This window comes from Bombus affinis, chromosome 1 (assembly GCF_024516045.1).
Source record: "Bombus affinis isolate iyBomAffi1 chromosome 1, iyBomAffi1.2, whole genome shotgun sequence".
Taxonomy (NCBI): domain Eukaryota; kingdom Metazoa; phylum Arthropoda; class Insecta; order Hymenoptera; family Apidae; genus Bombus; species Bombus affinis.
The window spans coordinates 1,151,350-1,164,308 of NC_066344.1; the positions used below are offsets into that span (position 1 = coordinate 1,151,350).

Consider the following 12,959-nt stretch of genomic DNA (forward strand, 5'->3'; position numbering starts at 1 on the left):
CTTAAACCGTTCGCTTCGACCTACGATCGATATACTACATGCTGTACGACGGTTCACCTGCAAGATGGCACGAACGTTTCCCCTTAATGAACTATTTTTGACGGCGGAGAAAAGGACAGGAAATACCGGTGGTGAAAATGCGAGCGCAATTTCAGAGGGATTTCAGAACATGTTCTGTCGCGTGTAAATGTGTGTACGTGCGAATAAGTTTGTGTGGGTGAAAGCGTGGGACGAGGGTAAAACATGTCGCGAATTGAACTCCTTGTCACATAAAAATATTGTCAACGTTGGTTGAATATTATTCTTTGGAGTGGAAGAAACTTTTGTCGAGTTTCCTTCTAAAAAGACAATTTTCTGGCCAGACGGTTCGTTAACAGTGAACGGATATTACGAAACGAATAAAAGTTATTAGCAAAAATTCGCAATTTTCTCATTATCTTAAATTAAACATAAATTCCAGATACATTTGAATAACGTTCTTAATTTAAGAACTCTTCCAATAAATAATCTTATCCGTGTTAATTAACGAAGAATTAATTGGCCAAAGTTGTAACATTATCAATTTTCTTTTAACTCCAAATTCGCATTAGGATCTGTCCTGATATTTACAATTTCCATTTTTCAACGAACGTAGAAAAAAATGCGCAAGAATTTCAAAAATCATTCTGATAAATTCATAAATTTCGAAGATATTTTTAATCGGAATTACTTTGTTTCAAGTGATTCAGCAACAACTTAACGCGTGACGATTCGCTTTCGACGATAAATGGCTTTAGCAACAACAAGAGCGCGACGTAATCCTTTTTGCCAAGTTGATTTTTCCTCGTTTTCGTCTGAAAGACGACACGCTAACGTGTGTGAAAATTCGACTTCGCGTTGAATAATTAAGATATTGTCGTCTTAAGGCCGTCTTAAGGCCGTCTTTGAGGCAGCTTATTAAATAAATGCTCGCGTAGTTTAAAAGGGATTATCACGGAAATTCGCGACCTTACGCTGTGGGAACTCTTAAACCTGGAAAGCCGCGTTGTCGTGACGATATTCGCGTTTCTCGTTAGAACTTGGCGAGTTCAACCTTTACCGAGAGTTTTCATATCACAGCGTCAACCCGAATCATCGGTTCCCTGGTGCGGAAACGCGTCAGAATTTTCAACAGTGTGTCTTATACACTATTTACAAAATCCTACCACTGTAGCTTTTTAATAACACGGTATTTTTATTAATACATATAATGTTTTCACGACGATATTTTGAAAATTTACATACTAATTTATTATTAGAGGAACGATTATTAGCCTAAAAGCAAATACTATTAGAAACTAATACAAACTTTTTATTTTTTTATTAAATACCAATATAACCGATGAAACGGCAAATGAGATAAAAATGTAAATTAGCAGATGTGTGATAAATGAATATTAGAACGGAGAAGAGTGTGAAGATATAAATGGAACACTTTCAAAGTGTCAGAAAGAATATATTATATCCGAAGGCGATCCGTTGAATTTAATAACTGTGACTTTGTTAAATAACGATTGATATAGTAGAGCGAATGGTAGAGTTTTATTCACTTGTAACGTCAATTATATTTTCCAAAAGCTTGATAACGTTGGTGCCATTTTTATCAAAAAATTTAGGACAACAGAATAAATATGCACGCCTTGTCCGTCAATAATAGTTTCGCATTTCCAAAAAACTAACGTCTATTTTATATAGTTAAATAGTTTATAAATAATAATTTATAAAATTAAAGAGATTCGTCGCTGTTCGTCGATTCGATTTTCGACGAATTTGTCGTTTAATAAGGCCAGAATTATTAAAACATATTGGACGCACGTGGGTTAAATAGGGTAGCTTTTCATCCCCAGAATCCGTCCCATCGTAATTTCATCCACGAATCTGTAGTAAACACCGAGTTCCGACAAAGATATTAAATTTGACGTTTGTTCACGCGTTTTCCCTTTCATAGCTACGATTCTAATTAAATATTCGTTCAAACAGTATTAACGGATATTAATAATACGTCACAGAGACACCTACTCGTACATAAATTTAAAAAAAAAGACGTATATTCTCAACACGTTCATTAAATCCTCCGTACTTTAGCGAAGCAAGTACTCGTTACACGATCAATCGTATACTATCAAATAAAAATGATTATGTACATATTTTTCCGTTAATTAAATATTCTTAAAAAATACCTTTCATTTTGCACGCGACTTTAAAACGATAAATTCAACGAGAAGTACACCGGTATGCAAAAATAAGTCAGATAGATTTTGTATTTTATATTCTAAAAGCGACGTCTATACAAATTTTAACCGATGCTGGTTATAAAAGTACGACGAATAAATACTGTTACACAATTGTACAACGTCATGCAGAATTATTTAAAACATCGCCTTTGGAATATAGAACGAAAAATCTATGTAACTTGTAAGAAACTTTTGCATACCATTATCTCATAAACGCCATTTTATAAATATCGTTACACGAAAATACGAACTTGTCAGTTTATCGCTTCGTTCAAGCGATTCGATCGAGCAATCTATAGGAAATCTTAAGATCTGTCGCAAATCTGTTCGATTAATTGATTTGCCCGTGCCAATAGGAAAAAGTAGTATGCACAGCTGAATAACGAGTTTGAAAGCAATGTAATCCCGAGCGTTTCGTACCCGTGGGATGAATTAAGATCGAATAAAGGGAATTTCTTTCACAGTCACGTCCTGTCGCAATTACCGAGCGTGCTGGTTGACCCTCGTGACGATTCGAACGAGAAAAACGCTACGATAGAACCGGTCGCGACCATTACCCTTTAACCACTCACAGAGAGATTCAGATCGCTAACCCGTCACGATAAGCCCCCGGTGTTAATGATTCGCCATAAACGATGCTTAACGATCAAATCTTGGTGACTTTGTGACCTAATCGTTCTATACAGTGTGCCTGGCAACGGGTAATATAACTTAAATGAGGGCGATTTAATAGGAAAGAATAATAAGAAACCGAGTTTGTGGACTCGTATATTTTCGTTTGAGAATACGAATAATACAATGTATTCGAACCATGTTTTCAGGGATATAAAGTTCGAAGATTGATTAAATAAGCATAAATTTATAGTTTTTAAAATAAATTTCGTAATAATGTAGCTATACTTCTTTTTTTTATTTCAGCTTATTATCCAGCAACTTTTATTTTTTTTATCATTACTCTTTTATGGAATAGTATAACGACGACGATCAACTGTAAATATTTATGAGCGTGAAATACAAATTTCACCAACCGTGTCTTTGTTATAAGTTATTCGATCAAATTGCAAAAGGATCGAATATTTTGTCTCCGCGTGTGAACCGCGTAGTTGAAACCAACAACTAAGAAGCTGTGGAAAGAAAAGATTCTTTTCTGCATTTTTTTGTATTATTCGTTTCTCCGTGTTGAATCATCTTTCAACGGGATACTTTTTATTATATATGACAGTTGTAAAAAACAAGTGATATTTCGTGCTCGCTGGCATCCACTTGAATCTGTGTGCATCGCGCGATATTAAAAAGTTAGGGAAAAACTTTCGTTGAATGTTCGAGTTAGTTGAGTTACTGCCTTTCTCTGCCAGTCCCTTGTTTCAATTTAGGTCACGTCGACCGTCTTAGAATTCGACATATGAAAGAAATTCTGCAGCTCTTTGCTTTCAATCCGTGTTTCGAGTTCGGTGCGTTTTCTGTATCCGCGTTCAGTTTAAAACGGCCTTTGCCGTAGGAAACGTCGTTCTGTCGCTATCGATGCTTTCGAAAATTTCCATTAACCAAGCTTCGTGCGAGCAGAAATACGAAAGAATCGAATTATTTATATTTTGCTTAGAAATATTCGATTACGAAAGCTTTAAACAAAGTAACTGGATCAGTTGTATAATTTCCTTAATCGCTTAGCTAAATTCAAATATTAATTTTAATCTTCTATCTTTCCTTTGTGACGGGTCGTTTCCAACCTTTTCCTCCCTGCCTTGTATTAGATTATCATGATATTCAGATTAGACTTTACCCTGTCGCTTTAAAGCGACGCACACAGCATTTTAGGTTACTGCAAAAGTCTAGATTGCTACTAGTAAAAATAAGAAAGAAGAAGCGAAAGAACAAGCGACGAGAGCAATGTTGGAAAACGGAGTGTAAAAAATAGATAATCATTCCTTACAGATGAAACTTTAATCTTCCAATTGAACTTTATCAAGGAGAAAAAGCAAAAGTTCAGACACGCGAACAACGGCGCGCTATCTTCTCGGAGTTTTTAACATCTTTACAGCAGGGAACAGGAACGATAGCAAAGTCGGAAGCGAAAAGGAAAAGAGAACCATTTTAATCAACATTTTCTTGACCGCATGCGGCGGATACGTCCGATAGAGCGTTGACTCGTGCTACTGGCAGAACGCGTTCACCGTGATTTTCTGACGTTTGAATTCGTCGCGACAGCTCGTAAAGCGAGGAAACGTGCAAAAAGGAATTTTCTATGGCGAGGTAAATGGGAAACGTTCGTTCGGGCAGCCGCAAAGCGTGTATCGGACGTTGGCATCCGACATGTTAAAACTAATTTTCATCGTGTGTTACAAACGATCGCGTTTTCTGCGATAATAGAAAGTTGTGTAAGTTGCGCCGATCTACGTATGAAGGTAAATTGCGACTAACTGAATCGGACGAACGATTCTACGGCCAACGAGCCCTCCGATTAATCATCGTTCTCCCCCTGTTCTCGTTTAACCTGCTACGAGATGAAATCGTCGACAGATCTTGAACGGGAAATATAACGTGCGCTGCCTTTTGTCTTTACCCTCTTCGGGATATTTCATTCCCGTACGAAAGAGGCTTTGGGAGATGTGTTCCCGCCGGATTTCAGAACGAATTCTCTTTGGAAAATCGTCTGCCGCTTCTGCTCTGCCACTGTTTGCCAGCCATGCGGAATATTGAATACGCGCGTGCTGAATGGAGTGATAAAGGAAACAATTTGAACGGAGTGGTGATCAAACGTGCTCGAGTGTTAACGCAACACCTAATCTAACTTTTGTTCCATTAACTTCCGATATTAGCGACGAGGTAGATTTTGTTTGGCTCGGACCTTTAAAGCTTTCGAAGAAATTATGTTGTAAAATATTCGTAAATCGATTGGAGAAAGAGATTCCGTGTATGCAAGAACCTTATAACGAGATTTTGGAAGGAGTAGACTGACAAGAGAAATAATTTAGAGCAGGTAAGATCAGCGTATAAAATATAAATCTCTGTTTGGCCAACGTCCAAAATCGGTAAGTGCAACTTCATTGGTTTTCGATTCTTAAAATATCATGAAGATATCGTGAAGGAATTGCATCGTAAAATTTGCACGTATCGATTGAAAATAGAAATCTTCCATACATTTCCAATTTTGCAACCTGATTTGTACAAGAAACAGATTAAGGAAATTGAGAGAAGTAATTTAAGTAAAGCAACCTGGTACTTGACCGTGTAAAATGTTAACGTAATATCAGTTTAAACTCCAGGGACAACAAATAGAGCTTATGGCCTCCGATTATTTAAACGCACGAAAGAAATTGCAAAGTAAAGTTTTTAATTTCCGTTGAAATGATCAAGATTAAAAGATAATCGAGAGTAATCTGATCGTGTTATGCGTCAATGCAGTAACTCTGTTCGATTAATTTCCGAAATTCATAACACGAGATATATAAAGATGTATAAAATAAATCGCGATGTAAAATGTTCACGCGTCGATCGAAAGGAGAAATGTTTCGAACATTTGTAAGACGCTTCGAACGAGATTTGCGCGCGGAATGGAAAAAGGACGTTCGAAAGGCTTGAAACATTAAGTAATAGCTTCCCTCCATTCTTTCTCGAAATCGTTCGGTGAGGTCAACAAGAGATTACCACCGTATTCGAATCGAAAGACGAGCAATGCCACGAAGACGAATGAAATCGATCGATATTCGAAGCGACATGCACTTTTCTACCAACAATTCGCGCCTGACGCGATCGTACGTAATAAATTATTCGTCGTAATTAACTGTGAGAGACACCATTAAATGGTGACTTTTATAACGGTTTTATGTATCGAATATCGACATTAACGCGACATCTCGTAGGGAATAAACAGCCAGCATTATTAGCCTAAACATCGGTTATTTTAACACACCGATATTTCACGCGAACAGCTAACGTATCGAATAAACACAGGGACGCTCTGTCCATCAGCGTGACGTATACGGTTCAATTTGTAATCATTATCGTTAATTATCGGCTGAGTTTTAATTGCGCGGAGAATTATCATTTCCACGCTTTACCTTACTTATACAACGATCATTTGAAGCTATTTGCTTTAAGGTTCAAGAATAACGCACACCTTTCTAACCTCCGTTGTACGGATGATGGTAATAAGTTACTTCGTTCTTTCGTAATTAAGCAACTAGTTTTCCTGTTTCTTCCGTATTGTGTCGAGGAAGAGGTAGCGTATAATTAATACAATGTTATTACAGAATTTCGAGAGTAACTCGATAAACGTCAAAACTGATCGAGCGAGGTAATCGGTTGAAAATTTATACTTTGTTCGATAAGAATGCTCTAATTATTTTACCTTTCGTATCACGCAGCGAAGTATTTGAAATTTAACAGATTTTGCAGATTTAATTCTACATTTTCGAAAATTATTCCGCAATTATGCCCATTACGGGATAATAAATCTGCAGCGATTCTTCCTACGATTTTCGAACGGTCGTCCGTATTTCTCGTGTAATAACTTATTTTTGACGAAGAGAACACGAACGAGCCAGGAATGATTAGGCCACGATTACAGCGCTAGTTTCGCTACGTTCTCCCTATTGTTCGGCATATTTTCTCCAATAAACGGTTCATTTGCATCGATTTCGATGGCCGGCCAGGCAGTTATTGGAAAGTGTACGGCGCCGTGGTTTCGATATTAAGCATTGGCCGTGGTTATCCGGAAAAGTCCGCAACTACCGGTCCGTTGAATTTTTATCGCAACGAAAGGAGCGCTCGCTTTATTTTCCCTTTATCGTGCATACTTCGTTCCCTACATTGTTGATCCATTATCTTTTATGGAATACAACATGTCCGACCTCGATCGATCAATATTTTATCAAGTAGCATAATCAAATATTCAGAAAGTACCTAACCGAGCATTTTGTAGCACAATTCTTCTTCCGTTATCTATCTTTCGTTCTTTCTTGTTAAACCGATCTCTGGCTTTTTTTGTGGAAAAAAGGATTCAGTGTGTAGACATTACGGTTTTGTAAATTTATAATACAAGCCAGGTTTCTTCGTTTTGTTTGTTGGTATTGATCGGCGTCTCTGTATCGGAAACTTTCGAAAGATAAATTCGCCACTGGCAATATACTCTTCGGTTATGTGTTCAAGAAATTAATCGATAGTTTTGAAGTAGAATCCTCCTTCCGCTCTAGTTTTGTGTCTGTCCTGAAAATTTGGCGAACGTCTTACTTTCAAGTTCCTTTTTATTAAATTTTTCTAAAGTTTTTGAATTAAATTCGATGTTTAATCTATAAAAATCGGGATTGCTACTATCTACCTTGTAATATCGTTTGAAAGAAGAATCGTAAAAACAAATTTTACAACCAAACCTATCACCTTTCAAGCGTTACTGGCCATATTTTCCTTGTGCTATCATTTAAAAATTATGGAATTAATTTCTTTATTCAGATACGTAATTTGAAATAATATAAATTATAGATTTACGATAAAGGAACTTGTATTCGTCAATGATAAGCGCAGTTCCCATCCGACATCGATATAATAGTCGTAGTTAGCGGTAATTATTGCATAATTAAAGCCCTTGGCTCGAATGTTCATTATCAATGCGTATCAATAGCGAAGATGAGCGAAATAACTATTATATAATAAATAATAATAGTGTAATTCGATTAAATGTTTTGCTTTGTTGAGATGTTTCCAGGATTATTGCAAAATAGACACGATAAAAACTATGTCAAGTCCGAGACGAAGCAAGAAATTAACGTTGAAGAGAAGAAATAAAATTTAACAAATACAGAGTATTCCAGAAACAATTTATGGTATTCACGTGCATGAAATTACGAATTACCAAGGTGCGAAGAACGACTATAAGGACATGAGATATAGTATCAAACTACAATGAAACGGTACGAAGTACTATTAGTTTAATATATGTATCTGCTAGCTTTATCTTAAATTCAATGCTTTCTCGTTCCCATGGTGGCAAAATTACTCCATTATGAATAAGATTCTAGAGCAAATATTATGAAATAAATCATAGAAAATGTGGTTCACTGATTAATCTAACGACTAAAATATCTCTCTGCCATTACAAGCGATTCATACATTTTTTATATCATTACGAATACTATTAATATTCAGTATGATTAATAATAGAATAGTAATACTAATTCTATTATTACCATACATTGCAGTATATTCCAGATTCTTTTTGCGAATTATATTTCGAATTTACAACAGGATCTTTGTAATTAATTTCACAATTACATTTTCCTATAACAAATTCAACTATCAGGATTATTATAATAAATTTAATAAATTTAGTAAATGATCAATTTCTATTCGTGGTATTTGGGAAATATCTCAAAGAATAACGAATTAAACGTTTCGATATAATATTACTAGAACAATGTTCAAATAAATAAGAATGGAACAATTAAGGCCATTTAGGAGGAAAAAAGTTTCACGAACGTCTCGTTCCTCAAACGACATCTTTATTTGCGTTGTTCCGCGAAAGCGACATACCAAGAAGCCTCGAAGCTAATTCCAGAACTGAGAAATACCCAGCTCTTTGTACGAATTTTTCTTAATTGCGGATGACGTTTTAATTAAAAACGGCGTTCAACGGAAACAAGGGAAACGGTCGAACAAACAAATTAAAGTTAAATCACTGTTGTTACGTGGCGGTCTTGTTTCATGGAAATTACAAGACCCGAAGGATTACCAAAACCTCGAGATAATTGCGAGATAACTAAAAAGCTCCTGATTCGCATTTTCGTTTAACCATAGACGTCAATGCTAGAGTTTTCTGCAATCCTGAACACGTAACATGGTAGCTACGTGATTGGCGACGTGATACCATGGTACAAACGCTAACAAAGTAAAGTTAGTTTCTGTTTTCCTCCTAAAATTTCATGTAGAAGCAAATTAAACTAGGTATAATGTATATATCAGTGACATTTAGGTTCTGCTAATAAATAATTGAACTGCACGGAACAATCGGTCAAGGATCCTTAAATAATATCAGAGAGTAATTTGTAATATAATTAATTGTGCAGTTAGGTAATTGAGAATTGTAATTGCTGTTCTTATAAGATTTGACATCTGTTGATACAGCCTTGGTTGTATTTTGCTTTGAGGGTATTTTACCAAGAAGGTGAAATGATCATTTAAAATTGGAATGCAGAAAGTAGGTCACTTAATATAATACAACGTAGTTGCCTTTCTTTTCGTTGTTACAATAATAAATTGATCAAACTATATTTTCATCGTGTATGATTCGATTTCAAAGGTGATGTAAATAAATTTGTTCTACATATTCTGCTTAAGCTGAAGTTGTACAAAAATGCGGAACGAAGCACAGAGATACGGTTGTGCGGAATACATATACTCGTTTCTTCTTTATTACTAAAAAATACATTCGTTGAATCCTTTTCGATATTCGTTAGTTATTAAAGGAAATAGTCTATAAACAACAAACTTTTTTTAAACCTACTAATAACGTAAACGATCGAAGCGACAATGTTAAGTGACCCACTTTGTATATTACATCATTTCAGTCGATGTCAGTATTTTTACGAGTCGTCTATTCTTGTCACTTATTTGTTTTATATGACATTTGGATAAACCTTTTTCTAGCTAATTAAAAAGTTTCATTTTCCTACCACAGAAGTGTAAAGCAACACGTTCATCGTCACTGGAAACAAAGAAGAAACAATCTGTTCCATTAGAAACACGCCTAATTACCTTGCTGTGCCTAGTTTGACTAAAATATTCTGTCTTTTGGATATAATTAGTATCTGGTGTAAGTACCCTTCTCGAAGAAAGAGAACAGATGTAAAGATTTGTAACGAGTCTAGAATCCACACCGGGATCGTAAAATTGCAAAGAGGTTAAAGCCTCTAAGGAATTGTTTGCCTCGTGATGAATCAAACTCCGACAGTTAAATTTATCCGCTTCGCTCAACAATAAGTCATCGTCGACGCCTTTCTTCTAGCATCGGCTCGCCTCTATTAATATCCTCTTCTGTTTATGTTCGAAAGTTTGATGAATCGCGGCACAATTCACCGCGAGTCATTTATATCCTTCGCATTAAGATTCTTTTAACTTCCGCGTGGTTATGCTTTCCCTTAACTCAAATACGGAGTCACCCCATACTTTAGGATCGCCTTATACGACTAAGATATTAATTTTCTTTCAAAGCATACTGATTTCATTCGTAAAATGACAAAAATTGATACATCGAGTTGGAAAATCCTACGACTCGTATGAAATGTTTGTGCAGTGTCGGAATTTCGAAAAAGTTGATATATCTTCTATGTTTCTATATTCTCAGATTAATCCATAAACTACGGAGAAATTATTTTTTTCAACGTTCTTTGATACGTTCGATATATTGTCCACGATATTTGTCAACACGAGTATTTGTATTGCGAATTTGTTTCAAACGCAGTACAGCTGGCAGAATATAGGACAAGGACACTGTATGAAACGTCCGAGGTAACAAACAGAAGCCTGTCTGACGGTATCCGGTTTATTTAAAAACGAATAGCCATACCCTCAAATCGCGATCTCCGACCTTCAAAATCAGGGTTTGTCGATTGAAACTTTTTCATCGAAAGGCGAGGCACAATTTCGCACACACGATTACCTTCGTCACCCTTCCGCCTGATTACCATTTTTATTCGCGAAAATGCGCTAGCCTTCATCTGCGCTCCCTTTTTTTCCCTCATCCCCCAAACCTATATTTTCCTTTCCTTTTGAACGAAAGCAAAGACAAAGGGAAGCAAATAGAGATACTTTAGAACGAAGTCGTAAGCAAGTGAGTGGCTCGTGGAAGTAAGTACAAGTGTAAATAGCCGTAACGCGGAAAGCAAATATACTACGTAGAAAATCGTAGACACTCAAACACTAGACAAAGATTTCTCGGATTATACTCGTCCCTTCTGTACGAAACGTTCGACAACGATAATATTCCACGGACTATTTGCGGAAATCGGAATCATTTTAATATAGATTGACGAGATTTCGACATATCGACGTTCGTAGAAATTCCAATCCGACGTAATTTCGGCGCAAACATCGTATCTCGATATAACGGTATGTGCAAAATTTATACGTTTAAATACGAAAAATTTATACGTTTAATAAATTATTTCCGACGAATAACAATCTCACGTCGTATCTCTATATTCTTTGGCATTATCCTCTAGACACAAACGACGTAAGACTCACTCGAAATTTAACAAACGACTCACAGATCACTCCTTACGAATGGTTTCTCAATAAGAACCCGCCGTCAGTCATTCCTCGATCGATCATTCGAAACGAAAACACCACCTGACCACCACCATAGATCAGACCAATCCACGCTCTCGTTCATCGACAACGTCGAACGCGCTATCAAGTCGAGTAACCACCATGAAACGATAGCACTTCGTTTTTTGTTCAAACGAAACTTGACGCGCGATCTCGGAAGCGATATGTGGAAAATCGTGAACCGATATCCGTCTCTCGCTGGACCATCGTTTAAAGTGCGCTGACCCTCGGGTACTCACCGTTTCCGTGATCGTGTGTGTCCCTTTGTGTCCACCGATGGAAAGACCCCGGGGAACAGAGTGGAGCAGTTTCACGTAGAAATCCTGATGGTGAACGGGTCGTGTCGGATGCGTGGACAAACACGGCAGAGAGATATGCGACGGAATGAAAGAAAACGAGCGTTCGTACGCGATAGAACGAGCGCGCCTAGCGGTCGCAATGGAATACCCACTTGTAGAGCCGGCGGATGACCGGGCGCGTAAACTAGACTGGCGGGTTGGCAAACAGGTGAGATGCCGTCGCGTGCCCGTCTTTCTCTGTCTCCGTTCCTCGCGCTCTTTCCATCCCACCCTGTCACCCTCCTCCAATAACCCGGCTGGTCCGTTTTCTATCTCCTTTCCTCCTCCAGGGATTCCCCTCGCGTGCTCTTCGTCTACATGCTCCTCCCACTCCCGCAGCGTTTCACAAACTGTCTCTCTCTAACTTGACACGAGTATCAACCCCCAGATTCTACAGTAGGCTTGTCCTTGTGGTTCGTATTTACTTCGTATGGCTTCTTATTATGGGAAAATCTAAAATTTCGACAGATCTTTCTTTCCTTTTGCTTTTCCAGATTCTTCGAACCGCGCACGCAACACATCGTTCGTCGTTCCTTTCATCCGATTCTCTTCTTTTATTCGCCTCCTTAGGGGCTATTCTCGCGTTACTTCCTTGTACTTCATTATCCCCGCGCTGCTGTTTCTTTCCACTTCCATCGCACATGAAATCGTTCTGCGTGTTTTCTGGTCCCTATTTGCGTATCTATCTCCATCCTTGTCCGATCGAGGACGCGTTCACGTAGCATTCGTTGTTCTCGATTCAGTATCTCCTTCCCTCGTCGAAGCAGAGAACCCTCCTATCTCGTAATTTCGCTTTTCACTCTTCTCTCTGCCGGCGTTCCTCCTTTCTCTTTGTCTCCCTTTCTCTCGATCCCACCCCCATGCTCGACCCCTTCTCCTCGCCACTCTGATAACCCTACCTAGGAGCATGGGGCTCTCCCTACCCCCTGCAGGGGTTACAACCGGAGGTACTTGCGTGCGCAGCACGTCCATCGATCTATTTCAGCTCACCTACGCTCTCCTGGCAAGCCTGGCCCCTGTACCTGCCTGCTGCTTGTCCGCTCACGCGGCT

At 37.9% G+C, this 12,959-nt stretch overlaps 1 protein-coding gene across 3 annotated transcripts in view; it reads right to left on the reverse strand.

The window, feature by feature from the left end:
* LOC126919498 (BAI1-associated protein 3) overlaps positions 1 to 12,629 on the reverse strand; it is a 120,227-nt gene extending 107,598 nt beyond the window's left edge. Inside the window, exon 1 of one of the 3 annotated variants that reach the window (XM_050728838.1) lies at positions 11,810 to 12,629. The gene's annotated coding sequence lies outside the window, so the exon portion shown is untranslated. The remainder of the gene's footprint in view (positions 1 to 11,809) is intronic. The other 2 variants (XM_050728818.1, XM_050728828.1) reach the window with 2 other exon arrangements.
* Positions 12,630 to 12,959: the final 330 nt, after the last annotated feature.